Genomic DNA, 21,387 nt, shown 5'->3' with positions numbered 1-21,387 from the left:
ATATATATGGGCACACTTTGAGTACTACTAATAAAAGTGGTGGAGATCAGGCAAGACTGTAAAAAGACTCAGGCAAAAAGGTGCTATAACTGTAAAAACACTTTAAAACCACTTTAAAACCACTTTAAAACCATATATTGTTGTGGGAGGAGCCTATTTTACTAAAATGGCTATAACTCGAAAAGGAAATGAGATATCTTCACCAAACTTGGTGCACATGTGTATGAGTTCAATCTGGGGTCACAGTAAAAAAATCGCGACGATTGATCACTAGGTGGCGCTATAACATGAAAAAAACATGAAAAGGGCTCTGACTACCTGACCGTTAGTCCGATTGACTTGAAAATTGGTATGCAGTGTCTTGGTCCAAGGTGAAATGTATGTCTATGAGGACATTGGCGTATCTCAAAAAAAACATGGCCGCCATCGACCAATGAAATTGAAACACCTATTAGACAAGGTTAACGGAGGCCGATCGGAATAAAACTCGGTAGGCATGTTCGAATCATGGCTCTAGATGTCTATAAGAATTTTGAAAGAAATCAGCCACTAGTTGGCGCTAGAGAGTTTTTTGGCTTGCTAAATTAAACTTAATAACTTTTGATGCTTTTGTGCTTAAAGGCCTGAAAGGCCTTAAATGCTTGAACCCCGATAAATGCTGCTTGCAGCTTTAATTAGGGGTTCAAGCACGAAGTGCTGAAACCCTATTGTAATTGTACTGATTTTTAGGGGTTCAAGCACGAAGTGCTGAAACCCTATTGTAATTGTAAGGATTTTTAGGGGTTCAAGCACGAAGTGCTGAAACCCTATTGTAATTGTGCTGATTTTTATTATTATTAGGGGTTCAAGCACGAAGTGCTGAAACCCTATTGTAATTGTACTGATTTTTATTATTAGGGGTTCAAGCATGAAATGCTGAAACCCTATTGTAATTGTAAGGATTTTTATTATTATTATTCTTCCCTAAAACGCATCGTGCAGCCAAAACCGTAAGGCCTAGAGACGTGATACTTGGTCAAATGGTAGTAGTATTGCTCGCTACTCAGATACACGGACTTAGCCAAATCGGCCCATAGGTGGCGCTACAGCGACCAAAAGCGCGAAACTGCTCATAACTCCTAGACTTTATGTCGTAGACTCAAGTGTCTTATATCCATGTAATCAAGACCTCATGGCAAACAAAATGTATATCTCCGATTTCATTTCCGGTATGCAAATTTTTCCGCAATTTTGAATTTTGTCAAAAACCTACTTTTGCGAACTAGTCCCTGGTTTTTTGTCCGATTGGAACCAAACCAGTGCAGAAATGTTCTCTGGATTCTGCTTACCAATAATTATCGAAAAAAAATTGAAATTTCGATTCATGGTTTCTAGGGGGCGCTAATTGATTTTTGTGGAAAGAGCCTATTTTACTAAAACGGCTATAACTCGAGAAGTAAATTAGATATCTTCACCAAACTTGGTACATATGTGTATGAGTTCAATTTGGGGTCACGGTAACAAAGTCGCGACGATTGAACACTAGGTGGCGCTATAACATGAAAAAAACATAAAACAGGCTATAACCACCTGACCGTTAGTCTGATTGACTTGAAAATTGGTATGCAGTGTCTTGGTCCAAGGTGTCATGTATGTCTATGAGGACATTGGCGTATCTCAAAAAACATGGCCGCCATCGGCCAATGAAGTTTGAGCACCTATTAGACAAGGTTAACGGAGGTCGATCGGAACGAAACTCGGTGGGCATGTTCGACTCATGGCCCTAGAGGTCTGTACGAATTTTAAAAGAAATCGGCCACTAGTTGGCGCTAACGAGTTTTATGGCTCTGTAATCACGTGGTGTTACACTTATTGTCACAAAATGCATACCATTTGATAGATCTCCTCTTGTTGAACAACTTTGCCTCAGGAACCATTGCTGTCAATTAAACCGTTCATTAAATATTTGTAATTATGTTAAAAACCTACTTTTGCGAACTAGTCCTAGGTTTTTCGCCCGATCAGAACCAAACGAGTCTAGGACAATTCTATGGACTCTCTAGATCAATAATTATCAAAAAAAAGTTGAACTTTTGCATTTTTCGCACGGGTATATTGGGTCATAAAGAAAATGGGCGTGGCAAAATGCACTCAAAAGCCTATAAATCCTAAACGAAAACTCAGAACTTCACGAAAATTGGTGAGCATATGTGCCACAACATCATTAACAAGCATGCAAAATATCATGGAGATCGGACTATAGGTGGCGCTATAACTGTTAAAAAGCTTGCCTGTATTGGCTGTAAATGGACTTTTCCATCTATTATTTCAGTGGTTAAAAGCTTTCTAAATAAATCTTAATGTCTTAAATGCTTATGTGCTTAAAGGCCTTAAATGCTTGAACCCCGATAAATGCTGCTTGCAGCTTTAATTATTAGGGGTTCAAGCACGAAGTGCTGAAACCCTATTGTAATTGTAAGGATTTTTAGGGGTTCAAGCACGAAGTGCTGAAACCCTATTGTTATTGTTAATTTTCCCATGATGCAACATTCAGACATAAAACTGATCGGGCAGACCAAACCGTAAGTCGTAGAGACTTGAAACTTTGGGGGCTGATAGTACTCACACCGCCTACAGCGTCACCAAGGCCCGCCCCGATCGGCCTGACGGGGGCGCTACAGCGGTCAAAAGTACGAAACGGCTCATAACTCATCAACCGTGAGGCGTAGGCTCAAGTGTCTTATATCGTTGGATTCCTTGGCTCGAGGCGGACCAGGTGCATGCCTCGGATTTGCTCGTCACCCTGGGAAAATTTTCGGGTATTTGGGGTTTTTCACAAAACCTACTTTCGCGAACTAGTCCTAGGTTTTTGGCCCGACCGGAACCAAACCAGTGCAGCAAGATTCTCTGGAGTCCGAATGTCAATAATTATCAAAAAAAAGTGAAAATTTGGGCTCACGGTCCCTAAGGGCCGCCAAAACGTTTGAAGTGGGAGGAGCCCATTTTGCTTAATTGGCTATAACTCGTGAACGGAACGAGATTTTTGCACCAAACTCAGCACGCGTATGTACGAGCTCATTCTGTGGTCGCGTGAAAAAGGACGTGGCGACTGGCCACTTGGTGGCGCTATAACTGTTAAAAGGGTGTCAAAATGATGCATTTCTATGGCAAATCCCATGAAATGGCTGAAAGCGGCCATCTTGCTGTCTGATTTGCATACAACCTCACAAAATCGGGCATGCGCATGCGTCACGTGATCCTAAAGAAGCTTGGAAACTTTCACGGACGTCGGGCCATTGGTGGGGCGCTTTAACTGTCATAAAGGTGAGAAGGCCTCTGTATTATCCTATGCAAAATGACATTTAAATGACTGAAAAATGGGGGGGAAAAGAGCAGCACTTCACCAAATTAGCTGAGCACATGCGCCATATTATTCTAAAGAAGCGTGCAAACTTTTATGGAGATCGGGCCATCAGTGGAGGTGTCACAGTTTAAAAGGTAAAAAAAAAATTCACCACATTTCCATGATAAATGAGCTAAAAGGGCAAAAAACATACTTTTTCCTCTCCGAGGCACACGTTAAAAGGCTTGATAAAGTTTTTGGAACGCAGCAGCGCAAGCGGCAAGTGCCTAGACCCTATAGTTTTTTTTTTAGAGGCCTTTTTGTGGCCCTTTTTTAGCCACTTATTAGGGGTTCAAGCACGAAGTGCTGAAACCCTATTGTTATTGTTAATTTTCCCATGATGCAACATTCAGACATAAAACTGATCGGGCAGACCAAACCGTAAGTCGTAGAGACTTGAAACTTTGGGGGCTGATAGTACTCACACCGCCTACAGCGTCACCAAGGCCCGCCCCGATCGGCCTGACGGGGGCGCTACAGCGGTCAAAAGTACGAAACGGCTCATAACTCATCAACCGTGAGGCGTAGGCTCAAGTGTCTTATATCGTTGGATTCCTTGGCTCGAGGCGGACCAGGTGCATGCCTCGGATTTGCTCGTCACCCTGGGAAAATTTTCGGGTATTTGGGGTTTTTCACAAAACCTACTTTCGCGAACTAGTCCTAGGTTTTTGGCCCGACCGGAACCAAACCAGTGCAGCAAGATTCTCTGGAGTCCGAATGTCAATAATTATCAAAAAAAAGTGAAAATTTGGGCTCACGGTCCCTAAGGGCCGCCAAAACGTTTGAAGTGGGAGGAGCCTATTTTGCTTAATTGGCTATAACTCGTGAACGGAACGAGATTTTTGCACCAAACTCAGCACGCGTATGTACGAGCTCATTCTGTGGTCGCGTGAAAAAGGACGTGGCGACTGGCCACTTGGTGGCGCTATAACTGTTAAAAGGGTGTCAAAATGATGCATTTCTATGGCAAATCCCATGAAATGGCTGAAAGCGGCCATCTTGCTGTCTGATTTGCATACAACCTCACAAAATCGGGCATGCGCATGCGTCACGTGATCCTAAAGAAGCTTGGAAACTTTCACGGACGTCGGGCCATTGGTGGGGCGCTTTAACTGTCATAAAGGTGAGAAGGCCTCTGTATTATCCTATGCAAAATGACATTTAAATGACTGAAAAATGGGGGGGAAAAGAGCAGCACTTCACCAAATTAGCTGAGCACATGCGCCATATTATTCTAAAGAAGCGTGCAAACTTTTATGGAGATCGGGCCATCAGTGGAGGTGTCACAGTTTAAAAGGTAAAAAAAAAATTCACCACATTTCCATGATAAATGAGCTAAAAGGGCAAAAAACATACTTTTTCCTCTCCGAGGCACACGTTAAAAGGCTTGATAAAGTTTTTGGAACGCAGCAGCGCAAGCGGCAAGTGCCTAGACCCTATAGTTTTTTTTTTAGAGGCCTTTTTGTGGCCCTTTTTTAGCCACTTATTAGGGGTTCAAGCACGAAGTGCTGAAACCCTATTGTTATTGTTAATTTTCCCATGATGCAACATTCAGACATAAAACTGATCGGGCAGACCAAACCGTAAGTCGTAGAGACTTGAAACTTTGGGGGCTGATAGTACTCACACCGCCTACAGCGTCACCAAGGCCCGCCCCGATCGGCCTGACGGGGGCGCTACAGCGGTCAAAAGTACGAAACGGCTCATAACTCATCAACCGTGAGGCGTAGGCTCAAGTGTCTTATATCGTTGGATTCCTTGGCTCGAGGCGGACCAGGTGCATGCCTCGGATTTGCTCGCCCTTCAGGCGCCAATTTCGAGTAAATTGCATTTTTTTGAAAAACCTATTTTTGCGAACTTCTTCTAGGTTTTGTGTCCGATCAGAACCAAACCACTGCAAGAATATTCTCTGGAGTCTGACAATCAATAATCATCCAAAAAATTCAAAATTTCAATTAACAATCGATAAGGGGAACCAAAATATTTGATGGCACCAGGGCCACTTTTACTAAAACGGTTATAAATTGTGAACGGAAAGAGATTTTTTTGCTAAACTTGGGATACGTCTTCCTGAGCTCAGTCTGAGATCACTTGAAAAAAAATCGCAACCATTGGCCACTAGGTGGCACTATAAAACGGTTATAACTTGTGAACGGAAAGAGATATTTTCGCAAAACTTGGGACACATGTTCATGAGCTCATTCTGAGGTCACGTGAAAAAAAATCATGACAATTGGCCACTTGGTGGCGCTATAAAATGGTTATAACTTGTGAGCGGAAAGAGATATTTTCGCTAAACTTGGGACACATGTTCATAAGCTCAATCTGAGTTGACATGAAAAAAATCGTGACAATTGGCCACATGGTGGTGCTATAACAGTGAAAAAAATCATGAAAATAGCTATAAGCGCACCCAACCGTTAGTCTACTGAAAATTGGCACGCAGTGTCTTTGTCCAGGGTGCCATGATAGTCTATGAGAACATTGGTGTATCTCAAAACTCAGTATACGTCATTGGCACAATGCCTTGAAGGAGCCTTAGAAGTTTCAAGAAAGTGTTTTTTCACAGGAGTGACCTCCTAAGACTCCTGAATCCTTGCCGATTCCAACAATACCAAACATGCCAGGTTTCGCCTTATGGTTTTTGTAAGTGTCATTTAGAGCTTTAAAAAATTGTGGTTATCTTCAAAGCCGTTAGTCCGATCGAGACAACAACAAAAAAACTAAGGAAATTTGAAAACATTGGTAAATAGCTAAACAATAATGCCAAAATGTCAAAATTATGATAGGAACAAAAAAAACTAAAAAAAAAATCCAATCATTATCACCCATGGATCATTTTTATGCTCTCATAAATAGAAGTGTCTAAACTTCAATAAAAAAAATTATATTTACAACAAATTTGACAGACATTCCAAAACTCTGGAATAGTCTTCCTGATACTGTTCGTTGCTCAGACTCGCTCTCCCAGTTTAAAACTAGATTAAAGTCGCATCTCTTTGGCCAGGCATTCATATAATCCCACAGTTCAAACTACAATCCGGCCTCTAGCTCATAAATGCCAGAGGAGAACTGGCCCCCGACTGAGCCTGGGTTCTCCCAAGGTTTTTTTCTCCATTAGGTCACCTGATGGAGTTTTAGGATACCATTAGGTCACTTGATGGAGTTTTTCGGTTCCTTGCCACTGTTGCCTTTGGCTTGCTCAGTTGGGGATATTTTGGGGATGTTTGATTTGGTTTTATCAATCAGTGAATTCCTCTTGAAACAAGCTTTGTTGTATTGTTTTGATTTGATGCTGTGAAGCTGCTTTGATGCAATCTGTATTGTGAGAAGCGCTATACAAATAAACTTGACTTGACTTGACTTGACATGTATGGGCACCTTTCAAGGACACCTAATAAAAGTGGTGGAGATCAGGCAAGACGTGGTGGTGCTATAACTGTCAAAAAAACGTTCCTAAGTAAATTGCCTGTATTGGCTGTAAATGGTATTTTCCATCAATGATATAAGTTTATTAGTTTATTTGGATCCCCATTAGCCACTACCTAGGCAGTGTCTACTCTTCCTGGGGTCCCAACAAGTAAAAAATACAAAACTACATTTAATCAACAACAATAAAAAGTCAAGTCAATGAAACACACTAACCCAAAATTCATTCCAAATATCGAAATCAACAATTTACTATATATTGTGCCATTAAATGTTCCTTTAAATATTTTTTTAAAACTAATTTTTCTTGTAAAAATGTTCCTTTAAATATTTTTTTTTAAACAAATTTTTCTTGTAAAAATGGGTGATATCAATGGTAGGCTAAATGATTCCATATTTTCATTCCTCTATACATTACAGTCCGTTCTTTTCCAGTGGTTTACGAAACAGGAAAAAAAAAAAAAACATCCCTTTTATTCATGCCTGGTGTAAAAATTATGCCTAGTACTATTATACAAAAGTTGAGAGTACAGGACATTAGGAACTTTAGACACAGAGATATTTCTTATAAAATAAAGCAGAGAGACAATCCTTGAGAGACCAGTGCATTCTTAGTATATTATCTCTTCTATAACAGTTTAAATTGAGTCGTGTCGCTCTGTTCTGGACAAATTATATTTTTCAATCAGTTCTTTTTTTTTCCTTTACTTGATGCACTCGATTACACCACTGGGCAATAACACACGATTCATCCAATCACTGATTGTGCTGCTGTGACTGACACCTCTGAGAGCCAACAGAAGCGGCATATTCATAAGGCCCGCCCACAGGTCGCGCAGGCGCTGCCACTGTCAGCATAAACAGAGAATCAGATGAGAACAGATCAAATGAGACACGGAGCATTTCTCCAGAAACTCCTTGCACTAAATGATAATCATAATCTATCGAGAACTGTGATTGTGTGCACTTGTAAACTTTGGATGCTTCAGCCTGGAGTGTTGTCGTCAGAGAGAGGTGAAGTGGAAATCGGAGTAAAGATTTAGTGGATCCCAGAGCGGTAATCTTTATTGAATAGTCTTTTTTTAATTGAATATGTGATGCAATCTCGTTTTGGTGAGTGACATTTTTTTATCATATGTTATCTTATGAAAGATATGTCAATTTCAGAAATGATTTGATATGAGCTGAGTGTAGGCCGCACAGCGCGAGCTGAACTAATTAGCCGTAGGCTAAAGCTATCACGTATAACAATGAGCATTGTGTCATGAGTTCAGACAATGGGTCATATTCATGAAACACGAGCAGAACGAATTTTTGTGTAAATCGTGTGTAAAGTGGTTCTGACGTAAATTTTCGGATTCATTAAAATGTTCGTATTTTCCAAACGTTAGTTGGTACGAAAGAAATCTACACCTGCTCCCAGCCACGCGTAAATAGTGCGCTTAACATCCGAACGTTTTGCTCATTAATAAGGCTGCATTTTAATTCACCTTAATCGGGTACATATTTACACAGCATTTTGAAAAAAGATTAGGTAACACTTTACAATACGGGTGCACTAATCTGCATTAATTCATATTTAACTAATGCACAGATAATCATGTGTTAATGTATGACTCATGTAGAACTAAACCATTAATTAATGATTACTGCATCAGCAACTAATAAAGATTCTAAATGATTAATAGATTAAGTAATATATGAATTGTTATTAATTAAATGTCTATGTATTAATTAATTAATAACTTATTTTATTAACTAAAAGTGTAAATGAATGCGTTAATTACCACAGTTGGTCAAAGCAATGTACTTCAACTTCCAGTTGTCTGCTTTAATTAATCATTAACTAATGATTTGCAAATGCATCATTATGTTATGACTTTACTTGTTGAGGCACATGACTATTAACTAATTGTTAAGTAATATGCCATTTATGGGTTTTGACAGTTTGCACATGCAGTGAATGTAATGTTGGTGAATGTGTGTGAAGGATGGGTAAGTTGGGCTACACACAAATATCAGCACACCAGAATCTGAACTCCTGAAGCTGTTACACTGTGTTTAAACTGGACGAGACCAGCTGTCTACACCTGGACATGACAGACCATCACAAGTCCATTTGTCCTTCATAACAGAACTAGCACAAGAGCTCAGAGTACGTCAGTAATAGAGTGTGGCATCGGTTTACTGACTGGGTTTTGTCGTGTAGTGTCTCGACGCATCCAGTGTAGTATCACTGACTATAATGGACGTTCTATTGTCTTTGTCCAGTCTAGACAGTGTTATGAAATAGCAGAGCTCAACCGCATGTGCTCAGTGTATGTTAACCTGACATAGTCCTGTGCCATGAACAACAAAGTTCATCGGACTCAGTGAAATCTTGGTTGTACATGGTTGGAAATTGAAATCCATGGCTTAGTGTGGATGTCCAAACCAAAATGGCATATTACTTAACAATTAGTTAATAGTCATGTGCCTCAACAAGTAAAGTCATAACATAATGATACATTTGCAAATCATTAGTTAATGATTAATTAAAGCAGACAACTGGAAGTTGAAGTACATTGCCTTGACCAATTGTGGTAATTAACGCATTGATTTAGACTTTTAGTTAATAAAATAAGTTATTAATGAATTAATACATTATGACACATTTAATTAACAATTCATATATTACTTTATATTAATCATTTAGAATCTTCATGATGCAGTAATCATTAATTAATGGTTTAGTTCTTCATGAGTCATACATTAACACATGATTATCTGTGCATTAGTTAAGCATGAATTAATGGTTATTAGTGCACCCGTATTGTAAAGTGTTACCAAATATTATATATAGTAATTACATACGGTTTTTCTTTTTACTTTTATTACGACAGCCAGTAATTACGAGAGCCATCTGCAAACGGAACAAAAGTCCGCAAGTTTTTTTTATTTTATTTTTTTATTCAAGCTGTTTATTCTTTTACAAGTCCGCAAGTCACAAATAATGCAGTCAAGCTTCATGTCAAACCATTTTCTTTTCACTTCTGGGACTGTTCGATTAACAGATGAAACTCCATTAACTGCATCTATGCTGCCAAGCTTCCTTTTTTTTAGGCCTGATACGCCACTGTGTACGCTTGAAAACAAAATGTGGCGTTTTGAATGAACTTCTGATAATAAACTTCAATTTCTGCATCTGAGAAATTTCTCTTCTTAATTCGTTTTTGAGAAGACAAGTTGAAATCCTTCGTTTGGTGTCATAATATGATGCCCATATAGCCTATAGTTTTCAGTCGGTTTTAATGGGTGGGATTTATGGTAATTTAGAGAATGAGCGTGCACACGCGTCCCATTTACAACTGATTGGAATTCATTAACACACACACACACATTTCACTATCACATCTGACGTTTACGAAGTATTTCTGAATCAGGAGAAGAATTTTCGGGAATGTCGCCTTTACCACTTTAAATCACTCACATATTTACTCGTATATTTACGAATGTTTCATGAATGAGACCCATTGAGTGATTAATGAGTGTCTGTGTTAAATAACTGTCGAAAAGTTCGATTAATGTGTCATTTGAACTGCGCATGTATATGATTTGTTACTGAAATGTTGAATCAGAAATGAATTATTGTACGTTTGCCTTGTGTTTTCCAAGGCTGCGTTTTCTTGTTCTGTTTTTTTCCTATGTGAACGTGATCGGCAAGTGTATCCTGTTTTGTGCCATAAATAATCCTGTGGAGGTGAATCGCCTGCCTATTGAATACAATTAAATATGCACAAATGGCTAGCTGACCAGTGCCCATGGACCGGTTTCCACTTTGAACCATAATTTGAAACCATCAACTGGTAGGATAATTACAATTTTCTTTTGTTTTTCGGACTCACAGGACTTTTAATTTGTGAAATAAATTTTTTTTTTTTTACATCTGAAATGGAGAGACTTGAACTGATCGAGAGAAGTCTGAACAACTCTTTAAACTGAATCATTTGATTCACGAACTCTGGTCAGCTACGTCGTTATTCATGTTGTTGAACATACTATTTTACTATACAAAGATAAGGTGGTTAATTGGAAGGAATGATGAATCACATTGTCTTTTGAGTCAGATCCGATATCGGATTACTAGTATTTCTTTCGTCAACAAAAATTATAACTAAATATTGTCGTCAACGAACCACGTGACGAAAACGAGACGCAACGTAAATGCTGGTCATGTGACAATAACTATAATTAAATGTATAATGTGGTTTACAAAATAAAAACTATGTTAAAATGTCTCTTCATTTTCGTTGACCAAAACGAGATGAAATGTTATGACGCTATTTCGTCTTGTTTAGTCTTATTATTATTATTATTATTATTTTGCAGTATTTCTGTTTCCCGTGTCTCACTTCAGGGGCTGCATCAGGGCGCACTGCGCAGACGACGTCACTTCCTCAAGCCCCACTAGCGGCATTATTTAGAAGATGCAGCTGCGGTGAGTTAACGTAAACGACAACAAACAAAGTTAAGTCTGACGCCCGTTTCACACATAGGGCCCGATTTTAACGATCTGAAACGCAAGTATCAAGCGCGAAACGCAAGTAACTTTGTGGCCGGGTCTTGGGCGCTGTTGCTATTATACCGGCGGGATAAATGACTCTTGCGCTCAACGCAAATCTAAAATGGGTTGGTCTGAAGTAGCTTCATTATTCATAGGTGTGGTTTGGGCGTAACGTGAAATAAACCAATCAGAGCGTCATCTCACATTCCCTTTAAGAGCAGACACGCTTATTCTATAGCGGATTCCTATTATAACGGTGGATTTGCCAGACGCGCGCCAGGAGCGGTTCACAGCCGAGGAGACCGACGTTCTCGTCAGGGCCGTAAAACACAGAGAAGTGACATTGGGGATGGAGAAACACACCCAAATTAACTTCGGTTAAACAGGCGTATGATAATTTGGGTAAATGTGTAAACCAGAAGTATGCTTTTATAATTTATCTATCTATCTATCTATCTATCTATCTATCTATCTATCTATCTATCTATCTATCGTAATGTATGATTTGCAAAAATGAAAACGGCTGCTTCTGTGTGAGAGAATCAAAGTGTATGCGCGTTGTGCACACGCTACATTGATTATGGCCAAGCATGCGCCCTTAAAATAGCATAAGAATAACATGTGCAACGCGCCACTGACTTTAAACTAGATTTTTTCAGTTAGTGGCGGAATTGTTTTCTAAACGTGCAAAATAACATGAGGGAACGTTTGCGCCGGAACACGCCGCCTCTTTGCGCTGAACCGCCCCTGGGAGCGCAAGTGTATTTCTTAGTTAACCGACGTGCGTCTGTGGAGGGAAAAGTCCGCTGTGCGCGGGTGCAAAATAGGAATGATACATGCGTCGGTGTACAAAGTCAATTGCGCTGGGTGCAAGATAGGGCCCATACTCCGTGTGCAGTGCATATGCGGTGCAGGAGCAGCACTCGCTATAGTGCTTTCACATATGCTGCGTTTGCAGTGCGTAACTGATCCACGGCTGAACCACAAACACATACTCACTATTTTTATTTCAAATCCAGAAGTTATCAAATACTTTTATTTAAAAAAAGTTTTGTCAGCATTACGATTCTCTTTGTACACACATACTCTTTAATGGTCGTAATTCACATTTAAGCACAATTTAAACAATGTATTCAATGCACTACTTCTATCTAGATTTATTAGCAAGTGGTAAAATATTTAGCCATATAGTTATATTAAAATGACAAATATTTTAAATTAAAACTTAAAATTGACAAAAACAACTGACTCTCATGCCTTTTCTTTTGCATTTAAATTAATACAGTAAATCTTGGATGTCAGAAAGAACTTGTTTTTCAACCTCCACGAATGAGACGAGTGTTACTTTTCTGTTCACTATTTTCGCTATTTTTCCATAGTGATACACTATATTGACTGGGTTAAATAGAATTGCATTTCTAAAAAGAGACTAAAATACAATTTTCATTGACTATAACTAGACTAAGGGCGCTTTCACACTTGGTTCGATTGCCTGTTCCTAACCTGAGTTCGATTGCTCCCCCCCTGCCCCCGATGGACTTTTGTTCACATATTATTTGTATCCGAACCGCAGTATGCTTGTGTCATCAAGTTGCAGCTGGTGCGTAATCGTGTTGCTTGGTAACCGCTATGAATGAAAAGGCGTCAAAATTGATAGAATTGCTCGCTTCACATTTGTTCTTTTTTTTTTTTTAACCTTTGGTTTTGTTTTCAAAGAAAATATCCAGAAAGAGAAACACATTTGTGTTTGTCTGCCGCAAAAGTACTAAAATCGTTCCAAAGACAGCGGGCTGTCCGCCGAAGACAATTTTTGCGGAGGCAGCCAGAAATCATCTCTCTGCTTGCAGTGCGTCAATCCCGCTTTTCATCAAGTTAAGTGTATACATGATGAGAATAATTCCTGTTAGTAATCCAGAGCGCGATCCATTTGGACGCCGACAAACTTTATTGCTGCGGATAAAACAATAAACCTCCGCAGAAGCATTCCAGAGGTACTCCGCGAGGAACAAAACATGTTCCAAACATAAAACAGGCTATAACCACCTGACCGTTAGTCCAATTGACTTGAAAATTGGTATGCAGTCTCTTGGTCCAAGGTGCCATGTATGTCTATGAGGACGTTGGCGTATCTCGAAAAACATGGCCGCCATCGACCAATGAAATTTGAGCACCTATTAGACAAGATTAACGGAGGCCAATCGGAACGAAACTCGATGGGCATGTTCGACTCATGGCCCTAGAGGTCTGTAAGAGTTTTGAAAGAAATCAGCCACTAGTTGGCGCTAATGAGTTTTATGGCTCTGTAATAACGTGGTGTAAAACTTAACAACTTTTGATGCTTTTGTGCTTAAAGTCCTTAAAGGCCTTAACTGCTTGAACCCCGATAAATGCTGCTTGCAGCTTTAATTATTATTATTATTATTATTCTTCTGCCGTAAAACGCATCGTGCAGCCCAAACCGTAAGGGCTGGAGACTTGAAACTTTGCCAGATGGTAGTACAAAAATCGAGGAGAGGTTCAGAGATTATGACCCCGATTGGCCCATAGGTGGCGCTATAACAACCAAAAGCGCGAAACTGCTCATAACTCCTAGACCGTATGTCGTAGACTCAAGTGTCTTATATCATTGGAAAGCTGGAAACGTGATGAACAAAACGTATATCTCCGATTTCATTTCCGGTATGGAAATTTTTCCGCCATTTTGAATTTTGTCAAAAAACTACTTTTGCTAATTAGTCCTAGGTTTTTTGTCCGATCGGAACCAAACCAGTGCAGAAATGTTCTATGGAGTCTGAAGATCAATAATTATCAAAAAAAAACTCGAAATTTCGATTCAAGGTCGCTAGGGGGCATAAAATAAACATTGTGGGAGGAGCCTATTTTACTAAAATGGCTATAACTCAAAAAGTAAATGAGATAGCTTAACCAAACTCGGTACACATGTGTATGGATTCAGTCTGGGGTCACAGTAAAAAAATCGCGACGATTGAACAATAGGTGGCGCTATAACATGGAAAAAACATGAAAAGGGCTATAACCACCTGACCGTTAGTCCGATTGACTTGAAAATTGGTATGCAGTGTCTTGGCCCAAGGTGCCATATATGTCTATGAGGACATTGGCGTATCTCAAAAAACATGGCCGCCATTGGCCAATAAATTTGAGCACCTATTAGACAAGGTTAACGGAGGCCGATCGGAACGAAACTCGATGGGCATGTTCATCTCATGGCCCTAGAGGTCTGTAAGAATTTTGAAAGAAATCGGCCACTAGTTGGCGCTAACGAGTTTTATGGCTCTGTAATCACGTGGTGTTACACTCATCCACACAATATGCGTATCATTTGATAGATCTGCTCATGCTGAACAACTTTGCCTCAAGAACCATTGCTGTCAATCAAACCGTTCATTAAATATTCGCGAACATGTTAAAAACCTACTTTTGCGAACTAGTCCTAGGTTTTTCGCCCGATCGGAACCAGACCAGTCTAGGACAATTCTCTGGACTCTCTAGATCCATAATTATCGAAAAAAAGTTGAACTTTTGCATTTGGATGGCTGTAATAGGGTCATTTATAAAATGGGCGTGGCAAAATACATTAAAAATCCTATAAATCCTAAATGAAAACTCAGAACTTCACAAAAATTGGTGAGCATATGTAACATAACATCATTAACAAGCATGCCAAATTTTATGGAGATCGGACCATAGGTGGCGCTATAACTGTTAAAAAGCTTTAAAACCATATATTTCCTATGGTACATTGCCTGTATTGGCTGTAAATGGTCTTTTCCATCTATTATGTCAGTGGTTACATGCTTGCTAAATAAAACCTGATAACTTTTGATGCTTTTGTGCTTAAAAACCCTTAAAGGCCTTAATAGCTTGAACCCCGATAAATGCTGCTTGCAGCTTTAATTATTATTATTATTATTCTTCCGCCGTAAAACGCATCGTGCAGCCCAAACCGTAAGAGCTGGAACCTTGAAACTTTGCCAGATGGTAGTACAAAAATCGAGGAGAGGATCAGAGAATATGACCCCGATTGGCCCATAGGTGGCGCTATAGCAACCAAAAGCGCGAAACTGCTCATAACTCCTAGACCGTATGACGTAGACTCAAGTGTCTTATATCACTGGAAAGCTGGAAACCTGAAGGTCAAAACGTATATCTCCGATTTCATTTCCTGTATGCAAATTGTCCGCCATTTTGAATTTTGTTAAAAACCTACTTTTGCGAACTAGTCCTAGGTTTTTTGTCCAATTGGATCCAAACCAGTGCAGAAATGTTCTCTGGAGTCTGAATATCAATAATTATCGAAAAAAAGTCGAAATTTTGATTCCTGATTGCCAGGGGGTGATAAATTAATGTTGTGGGAGGAGCCTATTTTACTAAAATGGCTATAACTCGAGAAGGAAATTAGATATCTTCACCAAACTTGGTGCACATGTGTATGAGTTCAATCTGGGGTCACAGTAAAAAAATCGCGACGATTGAACACTAGGTGGCGCTATAACATGACAAAAACATGAAAACGGCTATGACCACGTGACCGTTAGTCCGATTGACTTGAAAATTGGTATGCAGTGTCTTGGTCCAAGGTGCCATGTATGTGTATGAGGACATTGGCGTATCTCGAAAAACATGGCCGCCATCGACCAATGAAATTTGAGCACCTATTAGACAAGGTTAACGGAGGCCGATCGGAACGAAACTCGATGGGCATGTTCGACTCATGGCCCTAGAGGTCTGTAAGAGTTTTGAAAGAAATCGGCCACTAGTTGGCGCTAACGAGTTTTATGGCTCTGTAATCACGTGGTATTACACTTATCGTCACAAAATGCATATCATCTGATAGATCTGCTCATGCTGAACAACTTTGCCTCAAGAACTAATGCTGTCAATTAAACCGGTTATTAAATATTCGTAATTATGTTATAAACCTACTTTTGCAAACTAGTCCTAGGTTTTTCGCCCGATCGAAACCAGACCAGTCTAGGACAATTCTCTGGACACTCTAGATGAATAATTATCAAAAAAAGTTGAACTTTTGCATGTAGATGGCTGTAATAGGGTCATTTAGAAAATGGGCGTGGCAAAAAAACATTAAAAAGCCTATAAATCCTAAATGAAAACTCAGAACTTCACAAAAATTGGTGAGCATATGTGACATAACATCATTAACAAGCATGCCGATTTTCATGGAGATCGGACGATAGGTGGCGCTATAACTGCTAAAAAGCTTTAAAACCATATATTTCCTATGGTATTTCCTGTAAATGGTCTTTTTCATCTATTATGTCAGTAGTTACATTCTTGGTAAATAAAACTTAATCACTTTTGATGCTTTTGTGCTTAAAGGCCTTAACTGCTTGAACCCCGATAAATGCTGCTTGCAGCTTTAATTATTAGGGGTTCAAGCACGAAGTGCTGAAACCCTATTGTAATTGTGCTGATTTTTATTATTATTATTATTATTATTATTATTATTATTATTATTATTCCGCCGTAAAACGCATCGTGCAGCCCAAACCGTAAGAGCTGGAACTTTGAAACTTTGACAGATGGTAGTACAAAAATCGAGGAAAGGTTCAGAGATTATGACCCCGATTGGCCCATAGGTGGCGCTATAGCAACCAAAAGCGCGAAACTGTTCATAACTCCTAGACCGTATGTCGTAGACTCAAGTGTCTTATATCATTGGAAAGCTGCATGCCTGACGAACAAAACGTATATCTCCGATTTCATTTCCGCCATGATAGATTTTCCGCCATTTTGAATTTTGTCAAAAACCTACTTTTGCGAACTAGTCCCTGGTTTTTTGCCCGATTGGAACCAAACCAGTGCAGAAATGTTCTCTGGAGTCTGAATATCAATAATTATCGAAAAAAAGTGGAAATTTCGATTCACGGTCGCTAAGGGGCGCCAAAACGTACGTTGTGGGAGGGGCCTATTTTACTAAAATGGCTATAACTCCCGATGTAAATGAGGTATCTTCACCAAACTTGGTACACATGTGTATGAGTTCAATCTGGGGTCACAGTAAAAAAATCGCGACGATTGGCCTCATGGTGGCGCTATAAAATTAAAAAAACATAAAACAGGCTATAACCACCTGACCGTTAGTCCGATTGACTTGAAAATTGGTATGCAGTGTCTTGGTCCAAGGTGCCATGTATGTGTATGAGGACATTGGCGTATCTCAAAAAACATGGCCGCCATCGGCCAACGAAGTTTGAGCACCTATTAGACAAGGTTAACGGAGGCCGATCGGAACGAAACTCAATGGGCATGTTCGGCTCATGGCCCTAAAGGGCTGTAAGAATTTTGAAAGAAATCGGCCACTAGTTGGCGCTAACGAGTTTTACGGCTCTGTAATCACGTGGTGTTACAAATATCCACACAATATGCATATCATTTGATAGATCTCCTCATCCTGAACAACTTTGCCTCAAGAACCATTGCTGTCAATCAAACTGTTCATTAATTATTCATTAATATGTTAAAAACCTACTTTTGCGAACTAGTCCTAGGTTTTTTGCCCGATCGGAACCAGACCAGTCTAGGACAATTCTCTGGACTCTCTAGATCAATAATTATCAAAAAAAAGTTGAACTTTTGCATTTGGATGGCTGTAATAGGGTAATTTATAAAATGGGCGTGTCAAAATACATTAAAAAGCCTATAAATCCTAAATAAAAACTCAGAACTTCACAAAAATTGGTCAGCATATGTGACATAACATCATTAACAAGCATGAAAAATTCTATGGAGATCGGACGATAGGTGGCGCTATAACTGTTAAAAAGCTTTAAAATCATATATTTCCTATGGTAAACTGCCTGTATTGGCTGTAAATGGTCTTTTCCATCTCTGATCATATAATTTTCATATCATAATGTTCAAAACTAGTGCAATACAATTCTCTGGACTCACTAGATCAATAATTGTCAGAAAAAGTTGAACTACTTCATTTGGATAGCTATAATAGGTTCACTTCAAAATCTGGCCTTTACCAAGTGTCCCCGAAAGCCTATATCTCTTTAATCAATGCTCAGACCTTCTTAAAAACAAGTCAGAACGTGTGAAATATCACCCTGAACAAGCATGAAAATTTTCAGACAGATCGGACAAAATGTGCCTCTATAACAGTTAAAAAGGTGAAAATGATATGAATTAATGGCATGTTAAGCCAATAAGTGGTATTTTACTGCCCCCTGCTGTTTAAAATAGTCATTTTCTCATATTGGTATTGGTATCAGCCATGGTAAATCATGATAAATGATTGTGTGTGTGTGTGTCTGTGTGTGTGTGTGTGTGTGTGTGTGTGTGTGTGTGTGTGTGTGTGTGTGTGTGTGTGTGTGTGTGTGTGTGTGTGTGTGTGTGTGTGGTACAAATATAACAAAGGTTTTATTTTCCAACATGAAAACAAACATAACAGAGTGCTAGTGCACAAACAATAACCGACAATGATAATGGATGAGAGGGGAACTTAAATACACAGATCAAGACAAGGACAACAGGTGACGGTTATGATGATGAGGAGCAGGTGATGATGAGGAGGGTGATGAGGAGCAGGTGCAGGTGATGACGACAGATGGTGAATGTGATGAAGGTGAATGTGACACCAATATCACTGAAACATTTGTGTGTGTGTGTGTGTGTGTGTGTGTGTGTGTGTGTGTGTGTGTGTGTGTGTGTGTGTGTGTGTGTGTGTGTGTGTGTGTGTGTGTAGCATTATTGTGTGTAGCATATGTAGCAAGTATGCATTATTGAGTTAACATGGAAACACTGGTTTGCTTTAGTGCAGAAAACTGGTCAAAATCATGAGGTTTAAAGTGAAAGTGAGCCAATAAGTGGTCTTCTACTGCCCTCTGCTGGCCATTCTACTTATTAATAAAATTTTTCCACATGTGCTTGCATTTATACTTGAATACACACTAAAAATCACTTATATAGCAATAACTATTATAACACAATCATATTTTGTCAGTGTTAATCACTTTATTTGCACTGACACTTCAAATAATTGCTAGTAATGTGGTAAATCATGGTAAATCATGGTTAACTATGCTGTGTGTGTGTGTGTGTGTGTGTGTGTGTGTGTGTGTGTGTGTGTGTGTGTGTGTGTGTGTGTGTGTGTGTGTGTGTGTGTGTGTGTGTGTGTGTGTGTGTAAGCATGCATTGAGTTAACATGGATAAACTGGTTTGCTTTAGTGCAGAAAACTGGTTTAAAGTGAAAGTGAGCCAATAAGTGGTCTTCTACTGCCCTCTGCTGGCCATTCTACTTATTAATGAAATATTTCAACATGTGCTTGCATTCATACTTGAATACACACTAAAAAAATCACTTATATAGCAATAACTATTATAACACAATCATATTTTGTCAGTGTTAATCACTTTCTTTGCACTGACACTTCAAATAATTGCTAGTAATGTGATAAATCAGGCTAGAAACATGGTAAATCAAAGTAAATAATACTAGATTGTCGTTTATCTCCTGGTAAATAATACTAGAACGTGGTATATCATGGTAAATCATGGTTAACTATGCTGTGTGTGTGTGTGTGTGTGTGTGTGTGTGTGTGTGTGTGTGTGTGTGTGTGTGTGTGTGTGTAAGCATGCATTGAGTTAACATGGAAAAACTGGTTTGCTTTAGTGCAGAAAACTGGTTTAAAGTGAAAGTGAGCCAATAAGTGGTCTTCTAGTGCCCTCTGCTGGCCATTCTACTTAATAATGAAATATTTTACATGTGCTTTTGCATTCATACTTGGACACACACTAAAAATCACGTATATAACTAACTATTATAACACAATAATATTTTGTCAGTGTTCATCACCTCATTTGCACTGACACTTCACATAATTGCTAGTAATGTGGTTAATCATGCTAGAAACATTGTAAATCATAGTAAATAATACTGAAATGAGGTGTATCAAGGTAAATCATGGTAGAATCCTAATAAATCATTCTGGAACATGGTATATGATAGTAAATCATGCTAGAATCATATTAAATAATTCTAGAATGTGGCAAATCGTTGTGGGAGGAGCCTATTTTACTCAAATGGCTATAACTCAAGAAGTAAATGAGATATCTTCACCAAACTCAGTACACATGTGTATGGGTTCAATTTGAGGTCACAGTAAACAATTTTATGGAGATCGGAACATAGGTGGCGCTATAACTGTTAAAAAGCTTTAAAACCATATATATCCCATGGCAAATTGCCTGTATTGGCTGTAAATGGTCTTTTCCATCTATTATGTCAGTGGTTACATGCTTGCTAAATAAATCTTAATAACTTTTGATGCTTTTGTGCTTAAATGCCTTAAAGGCCTTAACTGCTTGAACCCCGATAAATGCTGCTTGCAGCTTTAATTAGGGGTTCAAGCACGAAGTGCTGAAACCCTATTGTAATTGTGCTGATTAGGGGTTCAAGCACGAAGTGCTGAAACCCTATTGTAATTGTACTGATTTTTATTATTATTATTATTATTATTATTATTATTTTCCCCTAAAACGCATTGTGCAGACCAAACCGTAAGAGCTGGAACCTTGAAACTTGGCCAAATGGTAGTCCTCAATTTGGGGAGAACCTATAAAAGTATGACCCCGATTGGCCCATAGGTGGCGCTATAGCAACCAAAAGCGCAAAACTGCTCATAACTACTAGACCGTATGACGTAGACTCAAGTGTCTTATATCATTGGAAAGCTGGACGCCTGACGAACAAAACGTATATCTCCGATTTCATTTCCGCCATGATAGATTTTCCGCCATTTTGAATTTTGTCAAAAACATACTTTTGCGAACTAGTCCTAGGTTTTTCGCCCGATCGGAACCAAACCAGTGCAGAAATGTTCTCTAGAGTCTGAATATCAAAAACTATCGAAAAAAAGTTGAAATTTCGATTCACGGACGCTAAGGGGCGCAAAAACGTACGTTGTGGGCGGGGCCTATTTTACTAAAATGGCTATAACTCCAGAATTAATTGAGGTATCTTCACCAAACTTGGTACACATGT

Source organism: Rutilus rutilus (genome assembly GCF_951802725.1).
Source record: "Rutilus rutilus genome assembly, chromosome: 11".
Lineage (NCBI taxonomy): Eukaryota > Metazoa > Chordata > Actinopteri > Cypriniformes > Leuciscidae > Rutilus > Rutilus rutilus.
The sequence above is the reverse complement of the archived record's forward strand: the minus strand, read 5'-3'. Positions refer to the sequence as shown.